Below are 8,421 nucleotides of genomic sequence, written 5' to 3' on the forward strand. Positions count from 1 at the left end.
CCTCTCCCTGCCATATCCCACTCACAGCTGCTGTCCTTGGTTGGTGGAGACCCAGAGTTCAGAGGTGCATTCACATGAGTTCACTTCTCACCTGACATGGGAGGGAAGAAGAAACATCAAGCAGTGCCTTCGCTGCCACCGCCACCGGCTCTCATTTGCCGCTGTTCACTCCATGTCGCCGCCTGCTGCTGCGCTGTTATTCATTCTGCTGCTGTCGTCCATTGTGCCAATCTGCGCTCCACCACACCGCCATCTGTTCCGTCGCCGATGGCCCTGCAGTGTGACCTTCTGCTGCCACCTGCCTCTCTACTGTGACCTCTGTGAGTCGCTCTCTTGAGGTTCCACTCAGCTCTCAGCGGGGGAACCTCATTGCTAGTGCAAGCAGGGCAGTCTCTTCCATGCAGAAATGCTGCCCCACAACAGGTCTAAGCACTTAAACCTGATTATCAGTGATTTCAGCTCTAGTGGTCACTTCAAACAAGAGACTCTCAGTGGAGCCTAATCAGCTCTATCTTTGAACAGGGGAGACGGGGAGCTGAAGTGATATTTATGATGCTTAGGCAGAGCCCACACCACCAGGCAGGAAACCTCACTCTCCCCCTGGGTTCTGGCATCCGAACCTCCTGCTTAGCAAGTTCAGGTCAGTTGAGGGTGACCCCCTCAATCAGGTCAGGCAAGTACAGTTCTGCTGCCCTTCACTCAGACAATAAGGATAACATTTCATTACCCCTGCATTCAATACTCAAGTGATTTGTGACCCAACGTCAGCCAAAATTGATCACTTTGGCAACACAGCTCTGTCTGCTGGATACCTAGGCAGAGTAAGTGTGTTCATGTAAATGCAGTCTGGTCCTGAAGCCTTTCCCCTCCCCAGCTCATCACGGGCTGTCAGGGGAGAGCTCATTCAGACCTTGCTTACAGTTCTATGAAGCAAACACTGGAAAGATTTGAAGACTGGCCACTGTAACTGTATAGCTGGTTTGATAAAAAGTTTAACAATAGATGTATACAAAAGGATGCATTTTATAAAAGATACTAAGAGCTTCCCCCCACCCCACCCACAATTTAAACACCTGCATATTTCAAAAGGGCTTGAAACCCAAACCCGGATCTGAATTTTGCAAGTTTTTCTTCATAATGGGCTAGCCTATGACCGAAATCTGAACAATCCCATCCTTTTAAGGCTGAGATTCAGGATCTAAATTTTACAGCTAATCTATAACAGGGATGAAGCATCATGATCAAATGCTAGGGGCCACATTTCCTTAGCACATGCTTTTCATTAACTTCAAGTTTGAGTCGTCTTAAATTTCCCTCAGGTTTCCTGTCCATCAAGGTCTTAGAATGTGTATTTAAGAGTAGGGGAGAGCAGACTGGAACTAGATTGAAACAAACAAAGGAATCACAACTGGGATCTAAACCAAAACTATCATCACACTGTTATTTGCAATCAGATTTATATACAGAGATTTAAGCATGCATGTGTCTGTGTATCTTGCTATGAAGCAGTTGCTACAATAATAAAAGTGGCAAAGCCATAAGCTCTCTAGGCAGGTTATTTAAAAAATTCAGTTGTATCCACAAGAGTTCCCAGGGGCTGCCCATGTAGAGGTCATTGGGGAATTGGGACTAAACCACAGAGGTGGGTTAGAGTGGAACTGATGACAATAGAGATGAAAGGTTCTATGAACCCGTCTCAGTCCCCTGAGCTATCCAGGCCATCATTTTTCAAGTAATATACCAAATCTCTCTCTCAATTCAGATTTCCCTGGGAGATGAAATTTTGAGATTTGTATTTATGCTTTAGGATTATGAGCTCAGTTCACTAGAGGGGAAGAGAGGCTCGGCCATCTCCTGCAGCAAAATGAATTGAGCAGATCAGCACACTGGAGATATGAAAAAGGGGGTGGGGAAGTGGAACTTCATCTAACGAACATTTCTATGCTAGTTAGCTCCGCCGCTGAGTAATAAGATCTTATGTGGCTGCAGATCAAGGTTTAATAAAGAGAAATCAGCTCTGACGATCAAGGAGAAGCATTTAACTGCAGCACAGAGCAAACAATCATTAAAAAAAAAAACCACCTTTGAAATATTGAAGATATTTCACACGGTAAATCCTGCATCAGTTCTCTGCATTTCTAGACACCCAAACCAGCAATTCTAATCTGAAATACTTCGGCATGCTGTGTATTTTGAAACCCCGCCCCACAATCACTGCATCCTTGCACACATGCAGCAGCAGATTTTGCAACAGCCAGTATTGTGCACCCACGTCTCTCAGATTAGAGTTAAGGGCCAGACTGTGCATGGCCCACATAGGAGAGAAGAAAGGAAGTGGGAGGGGGGCGAGTGTCTCCCCTTTGCACTGGGGCTAGGCACAATGGCTGTCCTTGTATTCTCTTAAGTGTGGCATTGGGGTCTGTTGAGGCACAAGCTATCTCCGAAGGGGTAGAGAGGTGGGGATAAACTAGAGCCATGATCCTGCCCCCCCGAGCTCGCCATCTATGGATGGCAGTGTACATCGCACCTTCCCAAGTGGCAAGGCAACCAAATGCTCCCCCCGTGAGGTGCTATGGCTCTGCGTGGCCCCCAAAGCAGGTCAATGCCTACTAGGTCAAATCCTTGAGCATAACAGTTGATATTGGGATCTTCAATCACTTGGCCACCCCAAATTGCTCCAGAATATAATACTCCTCCATGTATTTATTTAAACCAACCATTTTCCCTTTGTAAATAACTTAGGTTTGTTCTCTCTAGGGGGTTAAACTCCTTTTGGACTGAATGCAATGGAGAGCAAGGCCGTTCAGTGCACTGAGACTGGGTTTTACAAGTGTGTAATCCAGAGTTATGTTGCAATACCCAGCTCAGTGTGGAAAATCAGCTACTGCCCTTGTGGGCAGAGAAGTGGATATTGAAGACCACGAGATAGAGGGGTAGTCCCTGGGTAACAAGGTCTCCCCAGGACCCTGCCTCAGTTTCCCCACTCATGCAAGCTGATAGACCAGCTCACCAGTGTGTCAGTGATGCTCCCACCAATGTCAGTATTTCAGTCCCTTTTCCCAGGGATGTGTTTATTAGTCAAACACAGCTCAACATCAATCAAGTAAACAGGTTCTGCCCACTGGCCACTCCTAAGACCTCTGTCTCAGAGGGGTTCTGCTGCTGCCCGCACAGCTCTTATCCCCCGCCAGCTCTTTCACCCAGCGAGGGTAGCAAGCCCCCTTCCAGGTCGGTTCCCTGACCCACCACGGTATCCCTTTCATTGAGCTGCTTGTTGGCCTTTTCTCTCACCAGTTGAGGGGCACCTGATCAGTCACAGGTTGGGGCTAAACTATCTCCCCTAGATGCAGGCCTAGAGACTATGGAAGTTAGGGGAAGTGGAGCCCCCAAAGCAACCCTGCCCCATACAGACCCCACCCCACACACAGACCTCAGAATGCTCCTCCCATCCCACTTATACCCCCACAACCCTCCGTGAGCCCCCCAATTATCCTGACAGTGCCCACACACTGGTGCTGGAACTAGGGGTGCTGCTGCACCTCCTGGCTTGAAGTGGTTTCCATCATAGACGGGGTTTTCAGTTTGGTTCAATGGCTCTCAGCATCCCCCACTGTACAAATTGTTCCAGCGCCCCTGCCAACACACATCCCAGTAGCTCCGACATACACCCCCCCCACTTACTCCCAAATCCTGGCCCCCACCACCCTACAACATGCCCATGCCCCTCACAACTCCCCCCCATATCCCCTACTCACCTCCAACCCCTCCCCCCAGTCCCCCATCACTCCCCACAAACCCCATAGCCCACCAACAACTCACCCATAGCCCCTCATCACCCACCACCCTGAGACCTTTCTGGCCACTCACTAGCGCACCTCTGGCTCTGCACTCCACATCCAGGCCAAATCTGGGTAAGTGGCATTGTAACCTAGCACATCGGCTTGCAGCACCACTCTGGCAAAACAAAACACCATGGGCAGCAAGTCCCAGAGCCCAGGTCAACAGACTCAGACTTGTGCTACAGGGCTAAAAACAGCAGTGTAGACATTCCCACTCTGGCTGGAGCCTGGGCTCTGAAACCTGGCCAAGAGGGGAGATTGTTGACCTCCCAGTCAAAAGAGCGATCAACATTCAGTTGCTGGTTTGGTGGCATTAGTCGTGGTTTCCTTCATAACTGCCTCTGAACAAACCACAGAAAACGCAGCTAGTTGATACAAAAGTGTGTGTGTGTGTGTGTGTGTGGGGGGGGAATCAAAAAGATCCCACCTTATGGGACTGCTGTGAGAACATCCAAACCATGGAACACAATGTAACATAGTGCCCCAAATATGGATTCAAAGGTGAGTTGGATGACACCCTCTGTCACAGAGGAGGCCTGGAAATGGCTTATGGACATACAACTGCATCGATAGACTGTTGCTCTGCAGATCAGGGCCGCCCGGGGGGGGGAGAGGGGAGGGGGGAGGGAGCAATTTGCCCCAGGCCCCACAGGGGCCCCCACGAGAATATAGTATTCTATAGATTTGCAACTTTTTTTATGGAAGGGGCCCCCGAAATTGCTTTGCCCCAGGCCCCCTGAATCCTCTGGGTGGCCCTGCTGCAGATGCCATACATACAAGAGAGGGCACGCACTGTAGTGAGAGTCCTGCAAGCAGAGTCAGTTGACCTAAGCTCGGAGACTCACTGCTGCGTATTTTCCCCCAGTGTGGATGTACCCTCAGTTTTGGTTTTGGTTTCCTCCCAGTGGTCCAGGGCCCCCTGAGATGGGGGCCCTGTGCAAATGCACATTGGTTAATCTGGGCTTGCTTAAGGGCCATCCCACCCACTGACACTTGCTTCTTCCAAATCCAGTTTGCGATAGGTGGGTAACAGTATCCGGGCACTGGAGCTGCTGTTGATTAACATGTTGCCACCTATTACTCCTTTCCCGAAGAGTCAGCTTTGCTAAGCAAGCTTTGTTTCTCTTTCATGAGTAGCATTGAGTACTTCCTACCGCAAGCTTCAAAAAGCTCAAAGACACCACACTTCCACCAGGACTCTGACACAAGTGAAGCAAACTAAAGTTTTTCCCCCACATTTTTTCAAAGAAAAATATGCTCTTTACTGGGAAACATGGGTGTATCTGAAAAATCCACTTTGTGTTGCAACTTACGAGTCATAGTTTCCACCGAGAACTTATGGTAGGAGGAAACAGCCTATCTACCCTCCACCCAATGTAATGAAATCACATTCTTAATTTTATCTGGAAACAGAGGCATCTCCTCCACTCTAAATGGGCATCGGTCACTGAGTGCAACTCTTTTTGGTTTAGTCAAAAAGGAGCTCCTTAATTACGTCTGAAGCACCTGCTTAAATGAACATAGCAGATCAGATGTACGTCTTCTTGTCAGAATAAGACCAACCAACCAAGAAGCCATTCGCAGACCTGAGCTATGTTCCAGTAAAAATAGCACATTTCCCCTTCCATGCCAATATAGCTCACAGCCAAAGAGTGGTGATAAGAGCTAATATTAAGAAAAATATGCAGCAGATTTTTTATTTAGAAACTTAGTCATGTTGATTTAGTCATTAGGCAGAACCTCATAGTCCCATGGCCACAGGACCATTTTGAGTTTTTGGTTTTTTTAGTAAGCACTTCCTCTGTTTTCTCTTCTCCTACTAGCTAGGGTTGCCAATTTTAGTTGACTGTATTCCTGGAGGTTTCATCACATGACATCATCTTTAATTAAAGATTAATTTTTAATTCCTGGATACTCCTACTACTACCTACTGCAACCCTACTTACATACTGCAAACCTACTACTCGCTGGATATGGTCACCAAGTTTCTAGACTATCTATGATTTAGGGGATGTTTTTCGCCTTCTCCTTTACCACAGAAACCGTGCAGACAGTCTTGATCAAACCCCCAATTTACATGAAACTCCATGGGTTTAGGGGGTTTGTTACAAACCTGAGACTCAGATCATGGTTACTGAAGATGTCATTAAAGTTTGTGAACCTTTAGAGCAAGCTTGGCTAAGTTATGAGGTTACATCTAAATCATGAAAATGTCACGGTCCCCACATTTTTCTGTTCCTTTGGACACAGCACCTGGTGAAGCACTGTATGTGGTTTCTACTAGATTGGCTTAGAGAGCCATGATTGGTTCAAATCCCCATCTCACAGGGGGTGTCTTCACTGCAGAGTTAACCTAAGCTCTTACTCAGGTGTTGCCCCTAACCCCCTTCACATCTGCCCATAAAAAACAGCTCATGGGAGTTTAGTGGTGCTTTCAACCCAGGCTGGATGGCACAACTTTGGGTATGGGTTAGAACCCAACTTCCACTTTCATTTGGGCTGGTACTCTACCCACTTTGCAGTGTGGACATAGGCTAAGCCACTTGAGTGTGGATAGTCCTCCTCAGCCTTCCCACAATTTCCCCCCATTTACCCAGAAAGGGTAGATGAGTTCTCCCACAATTCACTGGGAAAGAATCAGAGTGGCTCAGCTTACTGTAGCACAGAGCCCTGGGATATACCCCCAAAGTCCTAATGACATACACATGAGAGTATAGCACCTGTGAGGACACAATAACTCCGGTGGGCTTTGCAGGGTGCCTGCTCGCAGTCAGGATAGGCTGACTTGGGTACTGACCACCTGGGCTAACTCTAGAGCAAAGACAAACCCAAAGTGAAACTCAGGGGAGGAGGCAACTCATTGAAATGAGCCCCCCCCCAAAATAGAGAAAGTCAAGCTGGGCTCTTTTTGGTTCATGCATGATCACCAGCAGAAGAATCTATCGGATGAATCGTGCACTCCTACAGCAAAACTGCCACAGGTATCTCCATGTATAGTCCCATCCACTGGATTTTCCCTTCTATGGAAAAGGCAGTAGGATCCCACCCTCGCTAGAAGGACTTCAACAGCAGAGTCAAGGGAAAGGGTAGGGACGGCTTTGTGGCCTGCATCATGCAGGGGGTCAGACCAGATGATCATAATGGTCCCTTCTGACCTTAAAGTCTATGAGTCTATGAGGACAGACCCAAAGAATCTGAGTGGAAGCACTGTGCCTCAGCAATGTCTCCCTCTCCACCCTAGTTCCCTGGCTGTACAGTTCCATCAGGGCTGCAGTTGCCCCCAGGACCATCTGGGGGGTGGGATGTTTTAGCAGGACAGAAAAAAAATGTAGGCCTTATCTGTATTATCTTTTCTGGGGATTTGCCATGGAGCTGAAGATGGATGTGACACCCTGACACCCCAATATTCACCATTGTCATGTAATTAGGATAGGTTTTGTACAAAGTATGTCTTGTGAGGTATCATTCTAAAAGTCTTGATCAGCTAGACCTTAATATCTCATTGGATTGTATGTGCTATCATCGTATGTGAAGTTATGAAGTTTGGCTATGTTGAAACGTGTTGTGAAGTTGAAAGCACCCACAAGCAGCCTTTGAGGTACAACAGTAAAAAGGCCAAACACTGTTAATGGCTTATTGAGGAAATGCACAAAACAAATGACAAATAATGATCATTAGAGCTGTGCAGGAACTGGAATTTCCATTTTTGCAGAAAATTCTGCAATTTCAAGTTTTGTTTTCATTCTGAATCAGAACAAAAATGGAAAAAAAAATGTTTGAAATTCCCTGCAAAAACAAATTTTGAAAGCATTTTTGTTTCGGGTCAAAGTAGTTTGTTTTGATAAAATAAAAATTTTTACTTAAAATATGTTTCCTTATTTCAGTCTTTTATATTTAAATAGAAAATAAAAAATATACAAATTATGAAATATAAAATCAAAAATAGAAACAAAAGTTTTCAAATGAAAAATTGAAATTTTCTGTTCAAAAAATGTGAAAAATGGTTTCATTGGAATTGACGTGTTCCCATGAAAAGTTTCACTTTCAACAAAATGGCATTTTCTAACAGAAAAACATTTGACCTGGAAATTTTTTGACTGGCTTTATAAGAATAATACGAGTGCGTTTGCAGTGTCAGGCCCTTGACTAACAATTCTGCTAACAGAGCCAGAAGAAAAAAACAACTAACTGATTCTACCAGTGGCCCTGCCATGCAAATGTCCAATGAGTTCTTAGAATGTATTGGGGACAACTTTTTGTTTCAGAAAGTGGGGGAAGTAACCAGAGGGTCAGTCATTTTAGACTTGATTCTGACCAACAGAGAGGAATCTGAAGGTGGAAGCCAATTTGGGTGAAAGTGATCATGAAGTGATAGATTTTGTGATTCTAAGGAAAAGAAGGCACAAGAAGAGCAGAATAAGGACCATGGACTTCAAAAAAGCAGATTAAAACTCAGAGCTGGTAGGTAAGCTCCTATGGGAAGAGAATCTAAGGGATAAAGGAGTTTAGGACAGCTGGCAGTTTCTTAAGGTGACAATATTCAAGGAACAACAACTGCCAACTATCCTGATGAGAAGGAAAA

The sequence above is a fragment of the Trachemys scripta genome, chromosome 11, assembly GCF_013100865.1.
Source record: "Trachemys scripta elegans isolate TJP31775 chromosome 11, CAS_Tse_1.0, whole genome shotgun sequence".
Classification (NCBI taxonomy): domain Eukaryota; kingdom Metazoa; phylum Chordata; order Testudines; family Emydidae; genus Trachemys; species Trachemys scripta.